The sequence below is a fragment of the Aquarana catesbeiana genome, linkage group LG08 (genome assembly GCF_042186555.1).
Source record: "Aquarana catesbeiana isolate 2022-GZ linkage group LG08, ASM4218655v1, whole genome shotgun sequence".
Classification (NCBI taxonomy): Eukaryota; Metazoa; Chordata; class Amphibia; order Anura; family Ranidae; genus Aquarana; species Aquarana catesbeiana.
Genome location: NC_133331.1, coordinates 49929765 through 49952943, shown reverse-complemented (window position 1 = coordinate 49952943; position 23179 = coordinate 49929765).

Genomic DNA, 23179 nt, shown 5'->3' with positions numbered 1-23179 from the left:
AAATTTTTAAACTCTTTAATCAACTGTTTGCTGTCTTTCAGGTAGGACTTCCCTTTGATTACCAATGGTTGTAAATAACCATCCAAATTTGCCCCCAGTCTAGAAAATAGGCCATCAATGCCACTTATTATAGGTCTACCTGGGGGGTTGGATTGGTTCTTGTGGATTTTAGGGACGTAATAGATAACGGGAGTCTTGGCTGCTTCAGGTACTAGAAATCTTGCTTCTTTTTTATTCAGGATTCCTTTTTTCTCCCCTTTTTGTATGTAGGCTTTTAGCTTCTTATTGTATTCTACCTTCGGGTTGCCCCTTAGTTTTTTGTATGTGTTTGGAGTTGCTAGTAATTTCTCCATTTCTAATTCGTAATCCTTTTTGTTTAAAATAACTAGGCCGCCGCCCTTGTCCGCTGGGCGGATGACAATATTTTTCTTTTTCTCTATTTCTTTGATGGTCTTCCAGATTTTTGATTTTACCTTCCTTGGTTTTAGCTTTCTTATATCTTGTTCCACCATTTTTTTGAATGTTGTGAGGCTTTCATTTTGTTGGGTATTGGGATTGAATACAGAGTTGTTCTTCAGTTGCGAGTGCTTATAAATTGGGGCTACTTTTTCCATGGGTAACCTATTTTCTCCTTTCATTGCAAAAAATTTTCTGATGTTTAACTTTCTAATGAATTTCTGCAGATCTATATATGCTTCAAAGGTATCCAGACAATTTTCTGGAGCATACTTAAGTCCCATGTCAAGTGCCTTCATTTCTTCATTGTTGAAGGTAGCTTCGCTTAAATTGAAGATACCTCCACCTAATACTCTCACCTTCTTCTTCTGAAGGCCGGGGGTCTTCCTCTGTATTCCCTGGGGAAAAAAAACCCTCCTATATTGGGGTTCTCTATACGGGGTGTATTCTTGTTCATGTCAAATGTGATGGTGTCCCTCGCGCTATTACGAGTAGAGGAATGTGTCTATCTCAAAAATAGGATTGTGGTGAATAAATAATTAAACAAATAAATAAACAAATAAGTGGGTAGTGTGTAAAGTAATAGCGTAAGTGAATGGTGATGATGTCACTCGGAACTGCAGCAAAGTCAAAAGTGTACACATTACACTCCACAAAATAAAAACAGTAAAGGACTTTGCGCTTCAAATCTATCACCTAAATACTGACATTACTGTGACCTTATAGGTGCAGCTAAAATGGCTATAAAAGCGTAAACATCAACTGTGAGTGAGCACAAACAGTATTCAACAAAGTAGTCTAAGTGTGTTGGTGAAAAAATTCTCTTCATAAATAAATGAAAATGCATAAATAAAAAGTTCATAATATTTTCTTCTTGAATAAAAAATTCATAATATAGTGTAACTGTGACTGGGAAAATATATGGGGAGGTGTAGATGATGATCTTTTGATGGGGGGCTCCAATGAGCCCGGGCTCTCTAGCCTCTCACCTTATAAGAAGTAAATATGAGCGTCAAATATCTGCTTAGGAGGATCCTGTATAATGTAGCTCATCGGTAATCCAGGTGGGATTTCTCTGGTGGTAGGATTGTCCTCCCGGTATGCTAATACCTATTGAAATAAAGAGGGGGAGGGGGGAGGGGGGTTGCCCACCTGGGCTCCACCAATCCTATTCATTCCATCGGATTGGTTAAACACCAGTGCTTCAGAACCCAGACTTCACGCCTGGACTTGACAATAAACAGCTACGGGGCTTGATAGGACTTGGCATAACTAGACGTATGCATTTTGCTACTTTGCAGGGTTGGATGTCTATGCAAGATCTATCCAACCTTTCACAGCCCCCCTTGAGCCCCTGGTCAACACATTAGCACATTATTTAAGGTCTTTACTAGATGCGGAACTTCATGTTAGGCCACTGACACCCTTTGAGCATCTATGTGCAGAGGGGGAATATGTACTACATTCGCTGTCATTTTTCTATAAACTGATCATTGAGCCTCCAGATGGCCACGTCCCCCCGTATATACGCCGCTGGGGGGAAGACCTTCAAATTCCCTTCACAAACATGCAAATGAAAAGGATTATTTCTCTGGCCCATAAGTCATCGATAGCAAGTCGTTTTCAAGAACAGGGATATAAGCTGCTGGTCAGGTGGTACAGGGTTACGGTGTCTTGCCGAATAAGTTCCCTCGGCGGATAAGTTCCCCCCCTGTGCGCAGTATGAACTACTAACAGCCGCCAGAGATAGCCGAAGCTCAAAATCCACAATCAGCTGTACATGGCGCCTGCTCTCTGGGTCCAGGTTCTTTCCCTACCATCCAAGTGGACCTGGAGGGGGAATCTAAAAGAGCCGAGCGCAGCGAGGCCGTGCCCGAAGCGCGGCGAGCGGAGCGAGCCCGCGAGGGTCCCTCTTACAGGCGCCGTGTACAGCTGATTTGGACCTATTCCCCTTCGGCTATTTCCGCCGGATCCTACTGCGCTGGCGCAGCGCCTGCGCGGTAGAGGGGGTCCTTATCCGCCGAGCGGAACTTTCTCGGCAGAACAACGGCTCTACTTAATAAGCTTTACCCGCTAACCTATTTTGGCGGTGCAAGAAAGAGCCAGGGACATTATTTTATATTTTCTGGGCAAGCCCTTTAATTATACCATTTTGGAAGGAAGTGGGGAACTGGATTAAACAACTGACATCAGTTGACCTTGGTTCGGACCCTCTGGGATATCTCCTGCACCTATATGCGATACCCCTCCATAAATATAAAAAGTCATTGGTAGCACATATGTTAAACACTGCCTGGGCATGTATCTCAGATCTATGGAAATCTACCACTACACCACTAGTGCAACTTTGGTTTTCCAGAATAGATGACATTAGGACAATGGAAAATATGACAGCCTTATTCCATGGCAGAGAGGAGGAATGTAGGGAAACCTGACAGCCATGAATGATCTTTACTTGTACACCTCAGTATGTTTACTGCCTCTCTGTTTAAGTTACTAAGTAAGATGAGGTGGTCCGGGGGACGGGGGGGAATGCAGAGGCTGCGAAGTCCTTAAGATATCTAATCTAATAATTTATTTTTTTTTCTCATTTCCCTTTTTCCCCCTTTTTTTTTTCCTTTTTTCTCTCTCTCTTCTTTTTCTGTTTTGTCCCTCCCGTGGCCTCCAAGGGAAGGGGTCAGGGGAGAGGTCTATTACATTTTAAAGTAGAGAAGGGATGGTATAATAAAGGAAGAATTTAATATAGTGATAAGGGAGGAGTGCAATCCAGATTGAGGATTCGTAGTAATATTTAATACTAGATATATTTTTTGGCTCTAAATTCTTAATTATATGAACCTAATATGAGATGCCACAGGCTTATTTGCTTTACTGTGAGGTTGGAAAGTTAGATTTACTCTCCACTTTAATTATAGGTTCATCCCTTTTCTTGTTATTGTTTTATATTGTTTATATGTTCTGTATATAATTGTTCATATCTTCTGTATTTAACCGGAAAAAAAAAGATAAAACAATGAATAAAGAATTATATTTAAAAAAAATGAATGCAGAGGGCTAAGCTATAGTTGTAGCAAATAACTTTTCTTTACCTACCCCTGTTGCTGTTATTGAACTTGGGGCTTTTATTGTTTCATAAAACATAACCGCACTGTTTCAATGCACCTTGGCATTTATTTATTACTTCAGAATGTTATGGTGGTTTTTAGCTGCTTAAAGTTGAACTAGACTCTCGCTAAAACATTGTTTTCTAGAACATTGTAAGTAAAACTGGATCGCAGTATATTTTGTTACAAAAATACAGTTTTGCCTTGTTTTCTTTCCCTTTGCTATGCACATATTGCAGACTAGACATGTGCGGTTCGTCTCGTACAAATCGATAATTCGCACGAATTTCCAAATATTCGTACATTCGGAAGCTTCCGAAACTATGAATTTCTATGGTATAGGGGGGGAGGTGCTGCGCTAAACAGAAGAAAGCTCTAAATCTCTGTCTGTGGTCAAATTATAAAATGACATAAAATCGCATAATAAATCGCATAAATAAGTGTTGACACTAAAAACATTCAAGTCTTAATAATCAGCATCATGTGTATGTGAAAAAAAGTGCATAAAAATCCTTTTCAGTTGGTATATACTAAATGACAAAAAAAATCGCATGTAAAATCGCATAAATAGAGGGATGGCACGCGAGGATACAAGCCAAGCACAAGAGATATAGGGAAGTAAATAGTAGTGGGTAGGAGGGGTATAGGGAATAATCACATAAATGGGATGAGTTAAGAGAGAGCAAATGAATGGAGGACGACGTGGTCCTTTTTTTTTTTTTTTTTCCTTGTTGTGTTTTTGTGGGCAGCTTCTTCTTCCTCCCCCTGACCTCTAACTCCTCCTAAAAGAAGAATGGGAGGGGGGGGGGGGTCGAGGAGTAGATAGGCTGAAATCGTTACGAATTACCTATATAAGGGCAAAATGCACTATGTTGGTAATGCCCTAAAAAAGTTTTATTGGGTGAATGGGGATGAATGGATGAATGTATGGGGTAGGAGGGAGGGGTATGTAAGTAAGGGGAAGGTCACGGGGGAAAGAATGAGAAGTAGGAACTCTGGTAAAAAGGAGGGTAAAATAAAACATAACAAATAATAAATATGAGTAATAAGAGCAATCAATATACGTTTTTGTCATGGAATGTTAGAGGTATGGGTACGCAATTAAAACGAACGCAGGTGTTTACAGAAATTAGTAAGGTGCAAGCCAAAATAATTTGCATGCAAGAAACACATATGACTAAAGAAAGACTGGATTACTTTAAAAAACCTTGGATACAGTGGGCGAGCCATTCATGCCACACAACGTATTCAAGAGGGGTTTCCCTGTTGGTGCATCGAGGGGTGGCATGGGAGTGCATCAGGGTAAGGAGTGATCCGGAGGGGAGATATGTCTTTGTCTTTGCCCTGATGCACTCACAGCCATTTGTAATTATGGGAATATATAATCCTCCACCTGCTACGATGGCAGTATTGAAGGAAGCAATGCTATTCATGTCAGGGTACCCAGAGGCGTATGTTGTGTGCATGGGAGATTTCAATATGTGTTTAAACCCAAAGGTGGACAGGTTTGGGAGGAATATTCCAAGAGGAACAATAGGGTCCAGGATGCTGGAAAAATTTACAAAAGAAGTTGGATGGATTGATCTTTGGAGGTTCAGAAACCCAGGAGCTAGAGCTTATTCGTGGCATGCACCAGGAAGAGGTTGCATGTCTAGAATAGACCTGGCTATGGGGAATGAGAAGTTGCTCCCAATACTACAAGCTGTCACATATAGGCCTAAGGGAGTATCTGACCACGCTGGGTTGACCTTTGAGCTAAAAATAGGGCATAGAGGAAGATGCCCGGGTTATAGGATTCAGCCTCAATGGCTAACCCAGATTGGTTTAAATGATAGGATACCGGAGCAACTGGAAATGTATTTGGAGGCTCATGGAGATGGGAAAATGGGTGGCATGGCGTGGGACAGTTTTAAGGCATATATAAGAGGTATAACAAGATCCACAATATCATATATAAAGCGAGTCAATAGACAGGAAGAAGAGGAATTGGAGTGGGAGTGTGCACAAGCAGAAACTGAGTTTATAACTAAACCTTCAAACATAAATCAGATAAGATGGGCGGGATTAGCGCGCCAGTATAAGAACCAACTAATAACTAATGCCAAACGTAAGAAGCTCCAGCAAAATCAAAAAAATTTTGAGCAAGGCCATCAAGCTAATAGGATACTGAACTTTTTGATAAAACAACAGACTCCATCTTTGGTGATTTCAGAAGTGAGAAATGAGAAAGGGGAGATGGTAAACACACTAGAGGAGATACTTATGAGTTTTCAAGAATATTATATCAATATGTATACATCAACATTGTCCCGTACAGGAGAGGAGATAGAGGAATATTTGGGCGATTTAAACTTCCTTAAAATAACAGAAGAACAAAAGGGGGTGTTGGAGAGGGATATAGAGGAAGGGGAAGTAAGAGAAGCCATCTTCTCACTGGGGAAGGGGAAATCTCCAGGACCGGATGGCATACCACTGGAATTGTACCAGCGATATGCGGAGATTATGGTACCGGCCCTAACCAAGATGTATAGAGAGATATTCCTCCAGGGAGAAATGTCACCCACTATGTATGAGGCAACAGTTATATTGATTCCCAAACCTGATAAAGATAGAACTGAATGTGCGTCATATAGACCAATATCATTATTGAACATAGATTACAAAATCTTGGCAAAAATACTCGCCAAACGTCTTAATGAAGTAATCTTGTCTATTGTGACAGGTGATCAAACAGGATTTATGCCAGGGAAGTCTACATCAATTAATATTAGAAGAACACAATTTATGGTACAGATGAGGGAGTTTGTTCCGGAGTCAAGTGCCTTGGCCTCGCTGGATACGGCCAGGGCATTTGACTCCGTAGAATGGAAATTCTTGCAGACAGTATTGAAAAAAAATGGATTCGGGGAAAAATTTAGAAAATGGGTAAAAATAATTTACAAACAACCATGTTCAAGCCTACTAATAAATGGGACACTATCGGCTACAATAAAATTATATAGGGGAATGAGGCAGGGATGCCCATTGTCCCCCCAGCTATTTGCCTTGGTAATTGAAGCATTGGCAAATAGATTTAGGCAATCAAAAAAGTATAAAGGGATTAAAGTGGGCGAAAAAGTAGAACATATTGGCTTATATGCCGATGATATCATACTATACATGCGGGATGGGTATACCTCATTGCAGGAGGCGATGAAAATAATAGAAACATACGGGATATTTTCAGGACTCAAAATAAATTGGCAGAAATCTGCATTGATGCTGCTTGGAACAGGGAATGTAATGAGAGCCCAGACCCCATTAACCACTTGACGACCGCCTCACGCCGATGTACGTCGGCAAGGCGGCACGGACAGGCAAAATCACGTACAGGGTACGTGATTTGCCTTCCGCGGGTGGGGGGTCCGATCGGACCCCCCCCGCCACCCGAGGCGGTCCCGTTCTGTCCCCCGGCGATCAGAGACGAGGGGGAGGCCATCCGTTCGTGGCCCCCCCCTCGCGATCGCCGCCGGCCAATGGGAACACTCCTTTGCTGCTGTATGCTAAACAGCAGCAAAGGAAGTGATGTATTCTCCCCTCGGGTCGGTAGTTTCCGTTCCGGCCCGAGGAGAGACGGCATGTGAGTGACTGCACTAACACACACACACACAGTAGAACATGCCAGGCACACATTACACCCCGATCCCCCCCCGATCGCCCCCCGATCCCCCCCCAATCACCCCCCCCCTGTCACAAACTGACACCAGCAGTTTTTTTTTTTTTTTCTGATTACTGCTGTGTCAGTTTGTGACAGTTACAGTGTTAGCACAGTTACTGTTACCCCCCTGTAGGTCTAGGGTACCCCCCTAACCCCCCCTAATAAAGTTTTAACCCCTTGATCACCCCCTGTCACCAGTGTCGCTAAGCGATCATTTTTCTGATCGCTGTATTAGTGTCGCTGGTGACGCTAGTTAGTGAGGTAAATATTTAGGTTCGCCGTCAGCGTTTTATAGCGACAGGGACCCCCATATACTACCTAATAAATGTTTTAACCCCTTGATTGCCCCCTAGTTAACCCTTTCACCACTGATCACCGTATAACCGTTACGGTTGACGCTGGTTAGTTTTTTTTTTTTTTTATAGTGTCAGGGCACCCGCCGTTTATTACCGAATAAAGGTTTAGCCCCCCGATCGCCCGGCGGTGATATGCGTCGCCCCAGGCAGCGTCAGATTAGCGCCAGTACCGCTAACACCCACGCACACAGCATGCGCCTCCCTTAGTGGTATAGTATCTGATCGGATCAATATCTGATCCGATCAGATCTATACTAGCGTCCCCAGCAGTTTAGGGTTCCCAAAAACGCAGTGTTAGCGGGATCAGCCCAGATACCTGCTAGCACCTGCGTTTTGCCCCTCCGCCCAGCCCACCCAAGTGCAGTATCGATCGATCACTGTCACTTACAAGGCACTAAACGCATAACTGCAGCGTTCGCAGAGTCAGGCCTGATCCCTGCGATTGCTAACAGTTTTTTTGGTAGCATTTTGGTGAACTGGCAAGCACCAGCCCCAGGCAGCGTCAGGTTAGCGCCAGTACCGCTAACACCCACGCACGCACCGTACACCTCCCTTAGTGGTATAGTATCTGAACGGATCAATATCTGATCCGATCAGATCTATACTAGCGTCACCAGCAGTTTAGGGTTCCCAAAAACGCAGTGTTAGCGGGATCAGCCCAGATACCTGCTAGCACCTGCGTTTTGCCCCTCCGCCCGGCCCAGCCCAGCGCACCCAAGTGCAGTATCGATCGATCACTGTCACTTACAGAACACTAAACGCATAACTGCAGCGTTCGCAGAGTCAGGCCTGATCCCTGCGATCACTAACAGTTTTTTTTGTAGCGTTTTGGTGAACTGGCAAGCACCAGCCCCAGGCAGCGTCAGGTTAGCGCCAGTACCGCTAACACCCACGCACGCACCGTACACCTCCCTTAGTGGTATAGTATCTGATCGCATCAATATCTGATCCGATCAGATCTATACTAGCGTCACCAGCAGTTTAGGGTTCCCAAAAACGCAGTGTTAGCGGGATCAGCCCAGATACCTGCTAGCACCTGCGTTTTGCCCCTCCGCCCGGCCCAGCCCACCCAAGTGCAGTATCGATTGATCACTGTCACTTACAAAACACTAAACACATAACTGCAGCGTTCGCAGAGTCAGGCCTGATCCCTGCGATCGCTAACAGTTTTTTGGTAGCGTTTTGGGGAACTGGCAAGCACCAGCGGCCTAGTACACCCCGGTCGTAGTCAAACCAGCACTGCAGTAACACGTGGTGACGTGGCGAGTCCCATAAGTGCAGTTCAAGCTGGTGAGGTGGCAAGCACAAGTAGTGTCCCGCTGCCACCAAAAAGACAAACACAGGCCCGTCGTGCCCATAATGCCCTTCCTGCTGCATTCGCCAATCCTAATTGGGAACCCACCACTTCTGCAGCGCCCGTACTTCCCCCATTCACATCCCCAACCAAATGCAGTCGGCTGCATGAGAGGCATTTTCTTTATGTCCTCCCGAGTACCCCTACCCAGCGAACCCCCCAAAAAAGATGTTGTGTCTGCAGCAAGCGCGGATATAGGCGTGACACCCACTATTATTGTCCTTCCTGTCCTGACAATCCTGGTCTTTGCATTGGTGAATGTTTTGAACGCTACCATTCACTAGTTGAGTATTAGCGTAGAGTACAGCATTGCACAGACTAGGCACACTTTCACAGGGTCTCCCAAGATGCCATCGCATTTTGAGAGACCCGAACCTGGAACCGGTTACCGTTATAAAAGTTAGTTACAAAAAAAGTGTAAAAAAAAAAAAAAATATGAAATAAAAAAAAAATAGTTGTCGTTTTATTGTTCTCTCTCTCTCTATTCTCTCTCTCTATTCTCTCTCTCTATTGTTCTGCTCTTTTTTACTGTATTCTATTCTGCAATGTTTTATTGTTATTGTTATTGTTATTATGTTTTATCATGTTTGTTTTTCAGGTGTGTAATTATTTATACTTTACTGTTTACTGTGCTTTATTGTTAACCATTGTTAACCATTTTTTTGTCTTCAGGTACGCCATTCACGACTTTGAGTGGTTATACCAGAATGATGCTTGCAGGTTTAGGTATCATCTTGGTATCATTCTTTTCAGCCAGCGGTCGGCTTTCATGTAAAAGCAATCCTAGTGGCTAATTAGCCTCTAGACTGCCTTTACAAGCCGTGGGAGGGAATGCCCCCCCCCCACCGTCTTCCGTGTTTTTCTCTGGCTCTCCTGTCTCAACAGGGAACCTGAGAATGCAGCCGGTGATTCAGCCAGCTGACCATAGAGCTGATCAGAGACCAGAGTGGCTCCAAACATCTCTATGGCCTAAGAAACCGGAAGCTACGAGTATTTCATGACTTAGATTTCGCCGGATGTAAATAGCGCCATTGGGAAATTGGGGAAGCATTTTATCACACCGATCTTGGTGTGGTCAGATGCTTTGAGGGCAGAGGAGAGATCTAGGGTCTAATAGACCACAATTTTTTCAAAAAAGAGTACCTGTCACTACCTATTGCTATCATAGGGGATATTTACATTCCCCAAGATAACAATAAAAATGATTAAAAAAAAAAATATGAAAGGAACAGTTTAAAAGTAAGATTAAAAAAGCAAAAAAATAATAAAGAAAAAAAAAAAAAAAAAAAAAGCACCCCTGTCGCCCCCTGCTCTCGCGCTAAGGCGAACGCAAGCGGCGGTCTGGCGTCATATGTAAACAGCAATTGCACCATGCATGTGAGGTATCACCGCGAAGGCCAGATCGAGTGCAGTAATTTTTCCAGTAGACCTCTCCTCTGTAAATCTAAAGTGGTAACCTGTAAAGGCTTTTAAACATGTATTTATTTTGTTGCCACTGCACGTTTGTGCGCAATTTTAAAGCATGTCATGTTTGGTATCCATGTACTCGGCCTAAGATCATCTTTTTTATTTCATCAAACATTTGGGCAATATAGCGTGTTTTAGTGCATTAAAATTTAAAAAAGTGTGTTTTTTCCCCAAAAAATGCGTTTGAAAAATCGCTGCGCAATTACTGTGTGGAAAAAAAAAAAATGAAACACCCACCATTTTAATCTGTAGGGCATTTGCTTTAAAAAAATATATAATGTTTGGGGGTTCAAAGTAATTTTTTTGCAAAAAAAAAAAAACTTTTTCATGTAAACAATAAGTGTCAGAAAGGGCTTTGTCTTCAAGTGGTTAGAAGAGTGGGTGATGTGTGACATAAGCTTCTAAATGTTGTGCATAAAATGCCAGGACAGTTCAAAACCCCCCCAAATGACCCCATTTTGGAAAGTAGACACCCAAAGCTATTTGCTGAGAGGCATGTCGAGTCCATGGAATATTTTATATTGCGACACAAGTTGCGGGAAAGAGACAAATTTTTTTTTTTTTTTTTTTTTTTTGCACAAAGTTGTCACTAAATGATATATTGCTCAAACATGCCATGGGAATATGTGAAATTACACCCCAAAATACATTCTGCTGCTTCTCCTGAGTACGGGGATACCACATGTGTGAGACTTTTTGGGAGCCTAGCCGCGTACGGGACCCCGAAAACCAAGCACCGCCGTCAGGCTTTCTAAGGGCGTGAATTTTTGATTTCACTCTTCACTGCCTATCACAGTTTCGGAGGCCATGGAATGCCCAGGTGGCACAAAACCCCCCCAAATGACCCCATTTTGGAAAGTAGACACCCCAAGCTATTTGCTGAGAGGTATAGTGAGTATTTTGCAGACCTCACTTTTTGTCACAAAGTTTTGAAAATTGAAAAAAGAAAAAAAAAAATGTTTTTTCTTGTCTTTCTTCATTTTCAAAAACAAATGAGAGCTGCAAAATACTCACCATGCCTCTCAGCAAATAGCTTGGGGTGTCTACTTTCCAAAATGGGGTCATTTGGGGGGGTTTTATGCCACCTGGGCATTCCATGGCCTCCGAAACTGTGATAGGCAGTAAAGAGTGAAATCAAAAATTTTCACCCTTAGAAATCCTGAAGGCAGTGATTGGTTTTCGGGGTCCCGTACGCGGCTAGGCTCCCAAAAAGTCCCACACATGTGGTATCCCCATACTCAGGAGAAGCAGCTAATTGTATTTTGGGGTGCAATTCCACATAGGCCCATGGCCTGTGTGAGCAATATATCATTTAGTGACAACTTTATGAAAAAAAAAAAAAAAAAAAAAAAAAAAGTGTCACTTTCCCGCAACTTGTGTCAAAATATAAAATATTCCATGGACTCAATATGCCTCTCAGCAAATAGCTTGGGGTGTCTACTTTCCAAAATGGGGTCATTTTGGGGGGTTTTGTGCCACCTGGGCATTCCATGGCCTCCGAAACTGTGATAGGCAGTGAAGAGTGAAAGCAAAAATTTACACCCTTAGAAATCCTGAAGGCGGTGCTTGGTTTTCGGGGTCCCGTACGCGGCTAGGCTTCCAAAAAGTCCCACACATGTGGTATCCCCATACTCAGGAGAAGCAGCTGAATGTATTTTGGGGTGCAATTCCACATAGGCCCATGGCCTGTGTGAGCAATATATCATTTAGTGACAACTTTTTGTAAATATTTTTTTTTTTTTTGTCATTTTTCAATCACTTGGGACAAAAAAAATGAATATTCAATGGGCTCAACATGCCTCTCAGCAATTTCCTTGGGGTGTCTACTTTCCAAAATGGGGTCATTTGTGGGGGTTTTGTACTGCCCTGTCATTTTAGCACCTCAAGAAATGACATAGGCAGTCATAAACTAAAAGCTGTGTAAATTCCAGAAAATGTACCCTAGTTTGTAGACGCTATAACTTTTGCGCAAACCAATAAATATACGCTTATTGACATTTTTTTTACCAAAGACATGTGGCCGAATACATTTTGGCCTAAATGTATGACTAAAATTTAGTTTATTGGATTTTTTTTATAACAAAAAGTAGAAAATATCATTTTTTTTCAAAATTTTTGGTCTTTTTCCGTTTATAGCGCAAAAAATAAAAACCGCAGAGGTGATCAAATACCATCAAAAGAAAGCTCTATTTGTGGGAAGAAAAGGACACAAATTTCGTTTGGGTACAGCATTGCATGACCGCGCAATTAGCAGTTAAAGCGACGCAGTGCCAAATTGGAAAAAGACCTCTGGTCCTTAGGCAGCATAATGGTCCGGGGCTCAAGTGGTTAAAAATAGTCGAAGTATTTAAATACTTAGGAATAAATATTACGTTAGATCCTGAGGAAGCCCTGAAAGTTAATATAATCCCCCTGGTAGAATTTGTTAAGAGAAAACTGGCAATATGGATAAAATTACCAATATCAATGGCGGGTAGAATCCAGCTGATTAAATCTATTATACTTCCTAAATGCTTGTATCTATTTGCACACTCTGCGGTAAAAATACCAAAACAGATATTTAAAGATCTGAACTCACAGATAACCAGATTTATTTGGGCGTATGGTAGAAGCAAGCTAAAACTTAAAAAGCTACAAAGACCGAAAAATGCAGCAGGGTTGGCCCTGCCAGATTTATATTTATATTATCTGGCTGGGCAACTGAAACATCTGAGATCCTGGGTTGGACAGGAGAAAAAAACAGGAATCGAGGAGTACTTACTAAGCAGGATGCAAGTAGAAGATCTCATGGTAGGACTAGAGATAAAAGATCTGAGGAGGGTGGGAGTAAGAATTCCCCTGCTAAAACTAGCCAGAGCAGTCTGGCGGGAGGCAAGGAGGCTAACGGGCTTCTCTGATATCCCACCAGAGACCGCTTTGTGGAATAATCCAACATTTGAGCATTTGGAAAAATTTGAGGGTAGTAAATTCTGGAAACAGAAAGAGGTGATAAGCATTGGACAGGTGTATGAAAGAAACATAATAGTACCATACGAAAAGTTATGTAAACTATATAATTTATCAAGTAAACAATTTTTTAGATACCTTCAGCTTAGACAAGTTTTACAGATACAGTTTAGAGGAAAGGAATTAAAAATATCTAAATACCCTCTTATAGGCATTTTGAGATCACAGGGACCAAAGGGATTAGTAGCCAAACTTTATTCACATCTGTTGCAGAGTAAAATAGGGGGGGAACCAATGGAAATAAGGAGTAAATGGCAAGTAGCTATACCAGATATGAGTGAACAGGAATGGAACGAAGTATGCTCCTCCCATTTGAAAGTATCCCCAGCAATGAATAACAGGATAATTCAGTTAAACATTGTATATCAGACCTATTTGGCCCCAAATAGGCTGTATAAAATGGGGAGAATGAGTGAATCAAAGTGCACAAGATGTGGACAGGAAGGGGCGGACTTTCTCCACATGATGTGGCATTGTGTTAACATAGAAAGATACTGGCAACAGGTGATTGGAAAAATAGGAAAAGTGCTAAATGAACCAATTATGGCCACAATTGAACTCTGTTTGATGGGAATAAGAAGGGAGAAGAGAGATAGTAGTAAATATAATAGGATGTTCCTGCAGGAAGTATTATTTCTCGCAAGAAAACAAATAGTAGAGAAATGGATTCAGCCAAACCCACCGACAGTGACCCAGTGGGTGAGGGCAGTAAATCAGGTTTTACCATATGAAAGAATAATGTATGAACAAAGGGGTAATCTGCAGAAATATGAGAATATATGGGCAAAGTGGAATAGATCATGTGTTACACTGGATGTAGGAATACCTGAAAATGAAGTATAGAGTGACCATGGAGAGAGTGGAGGAGAGAGAATGGTGTGATTGATAGGAGAGAATGTAAATGTAAATGAAATATATGAAGAAATGTATAAGGAAATAATATTGATAAATTATGTGTATCAATTTGTACAAAATTTGTAATAAAGAGGATTAAAAAAAAAAAAAATCGCATAAATAAGTGTTGACACTAAAAACATATAAATCTAGATAATCATGTGTAGGCGCACAAAGGGACATAAACACTACTTCATGTGAATAATTCTAAATAAAAATACATAGAATAAATCACAAATAACCATCAAAAACATATCCTTATAAATGGTGCAAAACGTACAAAGTGCCAGTGCTTAAAGGTGATCTAGATATCGCAAATAAAACACATCAATCCAACACAATATGGATAATAAATAATATAAATAAATGTCCCAATAATAGTGATATAAAATATATTGTGCTGGCCTGCGAAACAAATGACCAATGACCAGGCCAGCACAATATATCCCTTTGTGTACCTACACATGATTATCTAGTATAGATATAGATTTTTATATCCTACTGTGTCTTATACCCACTTAGTACACAATGTGTGTCGGTTACTTGCATTACACCCCTTTCAGCAACTTCAGACCGGGCAGGACAAGATTTCAAAACTTTACTTGGAAAAGTGCAAAAGGCATTTAAAAAGTCCAACACTCAATGGCATAGTTCTTCCCTACTTCCCTAATCCTAACTATAGGATTGAACTGTCCTGCAAAGGTAATGTTCATGTAAATGCGGAGTCCTTTAGAGGCTTGTTCGGGGCTGGTGGCTTTAGGGTTAACCCCCAGTTCAGATAGCTTTACATGCAGACAGGAGAAAACGACAACCTTCTTGCGGGGAAGCTCTTAAAGTGGTGTTCCGGTCGAAATTATACTTTTTAAATAAAAATACCCATATAATACACAAGCTTAATGTATTCTAGTAAAGTTAGTCTGTAAACTAAGGTCTGTTTTGTTAGTTTATAGCAGTAGTTTGTTATTTTATAAACTTACAGCAGGCCGTGGCCATCTTAAAGCGGAGTTCCACCCAAAAGTGGAACTTCCGCTCATCACATCCCCCCCCCATCCGGTGTCACAATTGGCACCTTTCAGGGGGGAGGGGGGTGCAGACACCTGTATAATACAGGTATCGGCACCCACTTCCGGGAATAGACTCCCGCGGGAGTCACGCCCCCTCCCGCACTCCCCTGCTGTCTCCTGGGAAAGACACAGGTCCCAGGAGACAGTGGGGACCATTGAGAACGAGCAGCGCGACTCGCACATGCGCAGTAGGGAACCGGGAAGTGAAGTTGCAACGCATCACTTCCTGATTCCCTCACTGAGAATGGCGGCGGCAGCACCCGAGGATCGAGGGATGGTTCAGTCTCGGGTGCCGACATCGCTGGACCCCGGGACAGGTGAGTGACCTTATTTTAAAAGTCAGCAGCTGCAGTATTTGACATCTAAAAAATTTTTTTTCGCCGGACTCCCGCTTTAAGTGTGGGCATCTGAAGCCAGACTGTATTTCTTCCTGGATCTCATCCTTGCAGATCTCACACATGCTCAGTGCAGCACAAGCAGTGTAATAGGTTTCAGGTCAGGTTTCCATAGCAACGGCAGTGTCAGAGGAAGTTGCCGCCCCTTCCCAGAAGGCATTGCAAACAGGAAATGATGCGATGGGCCACGGCCAGTGAGGAGGAAGTGAAAAATGAATACAGCAGATATACAGTAGGTGCTGAGAAAACAAAATTAAAAATATCTAATTCATTTACAGTGCACAGCTGTAACTGTTACTGCAGTCTATATTCTCCCACTGAATTGTAACATTAGTAGAGCTCTCAATTATTTGTTTATCTCAATGCAGTTTTTATCATTGCCGAGGATTTTATTCAAGTGAGTCTAAAGACTGTGCTTAATTAATTTGCTCAATTTGTGAAATGCTCTACAAGGGAAAAACTTACTCTTGACAATGTTCATTACCCCAGAAAATATGCATATAGAGTCACACCTTTTTCACACATAGGCCAGTCGGATCACCTTTCTTTGTTCTTCATTATAGCATATAGTCGCCTCAGGAGAAAAAAATGATTATGAACATCTTAAAAAACTGGCCTAAGGGAGCATTCTCTCAGTTGCAGGATCGCTTTGTACAAGCTAATAGGGAAATATTTGAACAACAGGTTTTAGATACTAAATAAACTGTATTGCGTTATGTAAAAGACTGTGTATAATATAGCTAGCACCAGGGGCGTTGCTAGATGGCAAAAAGACCAGGAGCTTCAGCCCGAAGTCCAAGGCAGGCACGGGGGGGGGGGATCTCTAGTGGCGCTGAGTTTTTTGGTTGGGCGGAGGGGTTGTGTGGCAGGGGGTAAGCTCACTTGCTGGTTGCTGCCTGGCTTACCAGTGCCCATCAATGCTGACCACTAAACTGACCTACCTACCTGACACACACTGACCTACCTGACACACACTGACCTACATACACTGACCAACCTGACACACACTGACCTACCTGACACACACTGACCTACCTGACATACCTGACCTACACTGACCTACATACACTGACCTACCTGACACACACTGACCTACATACACTGACCTACCTGACACACACTGACCTGACACACACTGACCTACATACACTGACCTACATACACTGACCTACCTGACACACACTGACCTACATACACTGACCTACATGACCTACATACACTGACCTACCTGACACACACTGACCTACATACACTGACTTACCTGACACACACTGATCTACCTGACACACACTGACCTACATACACTGACCTACCTGACACACACTGACCTACATACACTGACCTACATACACTGACCTACCTGACACACACTGACCTGACACACATTGACCTACCTGACACACACTGACCTACATACACTGACCTACCTGACACACACACTGACCTACCTGACACACACTGACCTACATACACTGACCTACCTGACACACACTGACCTACCTGACACACACTGACCTACATACACTGACCTACCTGACACACACTGACCTACCTGACACACACTGACCTACATACACTGACCTACCTGACACACACTGACCTACACTGACCTACCTGACATACACTGACCTGACACACACTGACCTACATACACTGACCTACCTGACACACACTGACCTACATACATTGACATACCTGACACACACTGACCTACCTGACACACACTGACCTTCCTGACCTACACTGACCTACCTGACACACACTGACCTACACTGACCTACCTGACATACACTGACCTGACAGACACTGACCTGGTACCTGACATACACACACACACACTGACTGACCTACCTGAGTGACAAGGAGGAACAGACTTCATGTGTCCAGGAATGTCCTGCAGCAGCAGCAGCTCAGCCGTGGTGCTGGTGTGCAAGGCAGCCAGAGAAGAGGAGGAGAGCCGCCCGCCCAAGCGGAGATCGAAGTGGCACGGTGGCCGCATTGTAATTCCCGACTTCTTCCTGTTCCAGTCACAGCGAGCTGGGAGAGGATTGATAGGTGGAGCGCAGGCTCTGGGAGGCACTGGGGACACTGCTCAGGGTGGAGGTGTCTTCTCTCTCTCTCTCCCTCCCTCCTGGGCTCTTCCCGGCTGCCAAGGTATCCCCCTCCCTGCTGTTCTACACTCCATGCCGCCACCAGGCAAGCGGCAGGATGCTCCAGTCCAGAACTCGCAGGCCAGGCCCCACGAGCACTAGCGCGGAGGAGGAGGAAGTGCAATCCTCCTCCGCTTTGAATGCTGGGCAGTGACATCACTGATTGCTAGCCGCTAGGCGGCTATAGCAACCAGTGACCAAGAGTAGAGTCAGGTGGAGGCGGGGGCGGAGCTGGAGCCAGGGCCAGCGCTACCACGGCTCAGTCCACCCCTGTCCCCTGAATTCTGGACCGGGACAAGAGACTCGGGGCTATTGGCCACAGACTCAGGGCTGTAGTCTCAATAGCCACCCCCTGACGACGCCTCTGGCTAGCACTAACCGGAGGAGTGGCATTAAAGATGCTAAGGCAGAGGAGGATGGATAACCACCTTACAGGCAAGGACACTCAACAGTTGTGGAATATTAATGTTTCACTGGCAGAGGAGCTGAATTGTTACTTTGCTTGTTCTGAAATGAAACAGTCCTTCAAAGATAGATTGTTTGTCAATGAAGGCCGGATTAACATAGGGGCTATTGGAAATGCAGCTCCAGGCCCCTACCTTAATATAGGCCCATCAAGGGCAGACTAACCATTTGGGCTCTCAGGCACAGCCCAAGGGCCCGTGGCCAGTAGGGTACCCCATGAGAGGCTCCTGGTACCTCCTACAGCAGGGGGAATCTGACAGTCGGGGGTGATTACAAGCACCAATCTCCTTGTATGGCTCTCCAATACCTGAAAGACGCTTTTCCTCCTCTCCCTCCCATGGCTTTCAGCTTCTTCATGGAGATCCATAGAGGGAGATCGGTGCTTATAATTGCACTCCCCACCTCATCAATCACTCCCTAACTCTCCATCAGGTGCGCTTCCCCTGTCCCCCCCCACAGCGCTGCCAGCTTCCCTCCTCTCCCACTGGCTGCTGTGTGGGATGTGTCAGAATGGAGAGCGGGGAAGGGGTCGGTAAATATATCATTTACCGGCCTCTTCCTTGTCTGAATGAACAGAGTCAGTAATCATAACTGAAGCATAGTAAGCTGTGATTTGTTTAAAATATTTATGTAGTGGTCACTACCTGCAGGTAGGTGATTATTAAGTATTTAGTGACAGAATGCAGATGCAGGTAAATTTTACCAGGCCTGAGATTTCGGGCAGGCCTGGTTGTTTTGATTTGGGAGTAGGAGTGTCAGTGTAGAGGGGGGGGTGTGGCCACCTACGCTTGGCTCAAAGATACCTCCTCCGCTTCCAGAAGGATTCTTCTCTGGAAGGGAGGTTGGGTTTGAGGCCTGAGTGGCAGGCAGCTCATGTGGGAGTTCTGACCTATCATTAATCTGCATAGGCAGAGGGAGGTCTCTCATATAAGAGGGGTCACATGCTTATTGGGGAGTTTGAGCCTAAGAGGGAGGTGAGGAGGAGTTTGGGGCCTGGAGTTCCAGGTGGCTGAGGGCCTGGGACCCTAAATGAGGAGAGTCGTCAGAAAGCCTTGAAGGGGGGGTTCAAGGTGGAGGTCCTGAATACGGAGAAGACAACATGTAGTATCGGGGACCGTGCCGGGCATCCCCATGCGGGGATGTGCCGTGTGTGTTTGTGGAGGAAGTAGGAGTAAAGCGGATGAAGTACACCGAAGCATCGACTTTCTGTGATCGGGGAACACAGAACTTTGATCAAGAAAGAAAGGTCAGTGCAACGTAAAGAAGCAAGAGCAGGAGAGAGTAGTAGCATGCTGTGTTGCTACGGAACACAATATGACCCACAACGTACAGTAACTTCCGAAGACTGAGAGGTAGTTCTGCATTGAGTCAAGGAAGATAGGCGGTACAGGCCTTTGACTTTAGGATTCATAATCAGAGAACTTGTTTCAATCAAACAAAGGAATTATTCAGAGTGATTCCTTTTGTTCAACTTGAAAGCACTGAATGGGGAAACTTAGAGTCAGATAGCCTGCATTGTACAAGAGGTAATAGTCTCAAGAGGGGGCTACACAGGGAAAGTCCAGTTACAAAGGCCACAGCCATGGATGATACTCTATACAGTGAAATACATTGGGGCATCTCATTATCTTATACCCTTCTCATTGATAACCCAGTTTATCCCGTAAATAAAAGCAAGAAAAATGGAACTACTGACTGTTTGGTGATTTATCATTGGTTATGGGAAGTCGGAAGCATATGAAAAGGGGAAGACACTACAAGAGACAAGAAACTGCTGCACACCCCGATAAGTATGAAAAAGGAAAATGTCCCCCGTGTTGGGTTTTTTAGCAGCAAAGGGGTGGAAAACATACTACATATGATTGGAAAATAATTAATTTTATTAATTAATGACATGATAACAGAAAATGATGATTAAAATATGGACTGTGGTACAGGAGATGTAAAAGCAATAATACAGAGGAGAACACAATTTACATGGTTATCAAGCGATAAATAAAGTTGCTGATATAGAGGAAACTGACGCGTTTCGACCCCGCCGGGTCATCAACAGAGAATTAATACGCTGTAGAAATATATTTGTATGTATATTGAAATTCATAGACATAACCACAAGATGAAATGCTATATATTAAACATTTTGTCTAAATAGTTACCGATCACACTGTATTGTGCGATATCTCCTGAAACAAAGGTCCTCTAATCTCCCCCCTCCACTCGATCCCACTGGAAGTCTCCGGTCAGCTGGAACACCAGCAATGCAAGCCCTCCATTCATGCGTGACTTACGAGGAGTAACAGTGTAGGATAATCCCAATTGCCTGGGAGAGGCGTGGGGGCGGAGACAAGGCACCTGCGGTCAAAGCATCAAATGGTAATGCTATAAGTGCATTATGTTTAATACAAGTCGGGAAGTGGGAAGTCGGAAGCAAGGTGGTTGGCAAATGGCTCAAACCAGCAGCCCTTACGGGGGTAATGCGCTACATAGTCCCACTGAGATTTGCCTTCACTGCTGGTCGTGCCCATGGCGACCAAACCGGACTTGTTGCTAAGTGTCGTTGCCCATAGTAACCCCCAGGAGCAGCGTGGCCTGCGCACGTCCTGCAACCAGTTGTATCATTGGACACTAACTAAAGTAGCAAATCCAGCATTCAATGACTGTAGTTTTGTGCTTTCATACGTGGCAACCACAGCGGCATTGTGCTGTTAGGTTACAGGTGTTTGGCGTGTGCACAATGTGGACACCACTTACAGTTTGCAAATGATCCTGCTAACACAGTTGAGAATGTGGAGTGAGATTGTGGATGTCGCTGTTGCCCTTGGAAACATGGACACAGGGGGTGTCGCAGACGGGGACTGCAGGGAGTTGGTCTCTTACAGTGGGGCATCACAAGGGAGACATTTTCCTGTGTAATTAGTGACTGCTGCCAGTTAGCTGCAATTAATCAGTGCCTGCCACCAGGGGTCGCTGGGGAGCACATTGAAAATGTACAGCTACAGTTCCTCGCACGCTGAACCAACAAGAAGGGGGGTGGAGGCACGCCCCAGAAGAGAAAGTTAATAAGTTTCAGCGTGCAATGCCCAGACATGAGGCGAAGGAAGATGGCGGAAGGTATTCAGAGTGCATCTGCCATGCAGTGGTCGTCTGAACAGCAGGATCGGGTGCTGGTTTACACCGGCATTCATTTAGAGCTTACCGGAGGATTGGCCTTGGGAGTAATCGCTGGGGTGGAAAGGCTGTACTAGAACAGTATGGCTCCATGGAGAACCTGTTTGAATTGTCTTTTCCCGGGGAGGATTCGTCAAGTGAGGAAGATTTGTGTGATTTGATGAAGTCCTCACCCCCGGGAGCTACAGCCGCGGTGTTGGAGGAGCCATTATGCTCAGCAACTACCCCATACAAGCCCATAGACATTCTTCAGTTCCCCCAGCATTTCATCTGGAGGGGCATCATTACACCATCGATGGGTGAACAAAGCCACAGACTCATGTGTTCTGCCGGGGCGGGGAAGGCCCAAGGAACTAACATAGCTCTCAAGGTTTCAGCGTGATGTGCAGAAGAGAGTTGCGCAGGATTGGGGTTTAGAGTACCCATATGTTCCGGACCATATCATGAAGATAATAGAGGACTCCCGGGAGCAGTGGGAGGATGATTTGGTTTGGAATGACTTGCATGTCCCAAAGCCGAAGGGGACACCGGAGAGTGAGGTCTGGGTCCAGTTTCAGGACATCCGCAGAGAATGGAAGCTCGGGAGGGCTATCTATAAAGACAGGGTGCTCATCATGAAAGCAGGACAGCATACCCGAAGTTACTCTATTTCTGTGAGAGGGGAAGGGGACAGTCGAAGGAGATTGCCGGACCCACGTTATTATCTATAAGCAGGACTACAGTTGAGTAGCCACAGATGTGAAAGGTTTTACCCATGCTTGAGTGCGCGATAGCAGCTGGGTTAGGGTGGGTTTTCCCCGATGACTGTTGAGCAGGAAACTGCCATTAAGAGTGCCTGATGTGGACAAGGTCATGGACACTAGAATGTATTGTCTTTGCTCAAATCCCTTTATCACAAGTACTTGTAGCCTCCCTGGCGGTTTTCCAGAGTGTGGCTCGGGGTTAAAATTCAGGACCATTAGCGGTAACCCCGAGCCACACTCGGGATTACATCACAGGATCCTGGTGTGGCTTTACTTACCTTGTCCCCGGGATCCTGCGATGTCCCCCGCAGTGTCCGTGGGCTCCGTCCTCCTCCGAAGCCTCTCCGTGCCAGGTTCCGTTCCCTGCGAGCGTCGCGACGCACGGGGGCGGAGCCTGGCGGCAAATTCAAAAAATTGTCAAAATCATAACACATACAGTACTGTAATCTTACAGATTACAGTACTGTATGAAATCATTTCACATCCCTTTTGTCCCTAGTGCTTTGCCCAGTGCCCTGCATGCAGTTTTATGTTATATATACTGTTCTTTCTGCCTGGAAACTGGAGATTGTCCATAGCAACCAAAAAGTGTCCCTTTACGTCAAAAGTGGCTTTAGACCAGCTAGAAAACAGCGATAGTAAATTAGAACACTTGCAGAATTGGACGATAGTGAATCGTGGGGAAATATATTTTATTATTATTATTTTTTTTTTTTTTAATTATTTATTTTTATTTATTATATTATAATTTATGTTTTTGTGTTTCAAACTTTATCATACCCGGGATATCTACTAGACTCTTGTTTGGACAGATTTAAGTGTGTTATTGTTAAGAATTACAGACCTACAATATAAAACGC